The sequence below is a fragment of the Myotis lucifugus genome, unplaced genomic scaffold (genome assembly GCF_000147115.1).
Source record: "Myotis lucifugus unplaced genomic scaffold, Myoluc2.0 scaffold_15, whole genome shotgun sequence".
NCBI lineage: Eukaryota > Metazoa > Chordata > Mammalia > Chiroptera > Vespertilionidae > Myotis > Myotis lucifugus.
In genome coordinates, this window is record NW_005871063.1 from 11,891,197 (window position 1) to 11,893,688 (window position 2,492).

Genomic DNA, 2,492 nt, shown 5'->3' on the forward strand with positions numbered 1-2,492 from the left:
TCCACAATCACCTCCACCTCAGCATCAGTAATTGCCACCTCTTGGCTGGGCTACTGTAAATAGTTTTCCAAGGAATATTACTTCCATCCATTCTACTCTGCTCCTCCCTCTTTAAACTGCTCTTCACACAATATGGTATTATTTTTGAAACACAAGTATGATCATTTGTGGCCTTCTCCCCTGATCATGTTTTAGTCCCTTATACCTGCTAGCCTCCTGCCTAAAGGGACATCGCTTTACTGTTTCACTGGCTTGGAAAGCTCTTCCCCTCTGTCTTCTAGCTAAGTCGACTTTATCCTTCAAACCTCAGCTTAATCATCAGTTTGGGGGGAAAGTCTCTTTTCACCTCAATGAGTAAGTCAAACCTATCTACTAGAAAATCATATTGAGTCATGTACTTCTCCATGGCATTGACCAAGAGCAATGTCACTTTCTGTTTTTATTCACTATTATCTCCACAGTCCTAGCACAATTCCTGGCACATTGGGAGTTACCACCCAAAACATCTCTTGATTTTATGAGTAGAGGGGTAATTTCAGGTGAGGAATCCCAAATGGTATGGCATTTAGCTGGGCATGCCTCTCTAATATCATTAAAGAATAAGGCAGAGGGAGATAAATTATGAATATCGCAAAGAACAAAATGTAATAGTATTTGCTGGAATATTTAGATGTAAGTTGTAGGGGAACTGAAGATGATTCATGGGTTGATCAGGAGAATGACAGAGCCAATGAAAAAGTTTCAGCTAAAGACAATGAATTTATTGGTACACAGAATTTGAGGTAAACAGACGTACCAGGTGGGAATGGCTTATACATTTTAAAATTTAGGAATGGACATGGTGTGAAATGTCACCCAGACATCTTAACCTGGATGCCCTTTTGAACCTGACACGCGAACATACTCCTCTGTGTTCACTCCCTCAGTTAACAGCACAGAAAGAGTCAGGCATCTTGGAGTCATTTAAGATAGCTCTCTCTTCCTCTATGACCTTATTCTTTTCTATCATTTATATTTTCTGTCTTTTGCCTATTCCACTGCCACTCCCATGGACTTACACCTGCATTATGTCAACAAATCCCTAACTACTCTCCCTGCGAACAGTCATTTCTTGTCATCCAGTTTTCACTTTCTTCCCAGAGTGACTTTTCCGAGACAACAGAATGTCACTTTCCTGCTAAACATTTTTTTCCCTTTATTGATTAAGATATTACAAATGTGTCCTTATCCCCCCAATTACCCTCATCCCCCCCAATCCTGCCCTCACCCTCACTCCCTGTTGTCCACATCCATGGCTTAGGCCTATATGCATGCATACAAGTCCTTTGGTTGATCTCTCCCCCTCACCCCCACCCTCCCCTATCTTCCCTTTTAAAAAGTTTTTGTTGCGTTGGGAATAAAACCTAGGCCCTCTATCAAGGCCTTATGATTTGACCCTAACATTGCTGGACGTCCCTTCCAGCCCCTCTGTCCAGCTACTTACTATCCCCCAGTGTCCCCCCGCTTCCCTCTTCTTGCTTCCTTCCTTTCAGCTTGAAATCTGACTACGAATAGCAAAAGCGATTCTGGCTGGGGGAAAGCAGTTATGAAGTATAGAGACCAAAAACAAACAAACAAACACACACAAAAAGCCAAGGAAACTCCTAGCTTTTAGATTCCAACTCTGTGGCCTTCTGAAGCCTTCCCCTCTGGTTACCTGCAGGCTCACTGCCAAGAATTCTTAGCCTAAAGTAGAGGTGAGTCACTGCCTCTCCTGTAGGTGAAGTTAGGCTCACCCTTTGGCACGTCTGTCCTTAAGCTCACCCTTTGGCACGTCTGTCCTTAAGCTCGTCTTTGGCACGTCTGTCCTTAAGATCGTCTAGCTACAAAGAGTTCGGCTACGCACAATTTGTGATTACACCTTTTCCAGGGGTGAACTGTGACCACAGAAGCCACCCCTTGACCTCAAGAGCATGGCGACTAGGGGCCGCCGTTACGTCTTACGTCATCACGTGCGGGGAAGGTGGGGGCCCTTAAGGCGCTTTGGGGGCGTGGTCAAGTCGGACGGGGCGGGGCTATACGGGACTGGGCGTGGCCAGAGAGGGGTCGGGGGCGCTTCAGCGATTCGGCAAGCGCGCGCGGCGGTGCGAGGCAGCGCCTGGAGGGTCCACTTGACGTCCGTGCCCGGGAGCGTGCCCTGGACCAGCGGCTCGGACCCGGGGCAGCTGCGCAGCCGAGCGGAAGCCAGTGGCACAGGGAGTGGCGGCCGGAGCCCCAGCTCCACCGGCGGGCAGCACTCAGGATTGGGGAAGCCCCCGGAGTCCAGCGGCGGCGCCTCCCTCACCCAAGGGGCCGCGGCGACGGTCACGGTCACGGGGCGCGGCACCCCCGCGCGCGACCCAGGCTGGGATTCCAAACCCGCGGCTCAGACTCCTCCTTCTCCCGGGCCGCCTCACCTGCGGGCAGCGCCGCGCCGCCTCCGCCGGTGTAGACGGCACCTGCGCCGCCTCGCC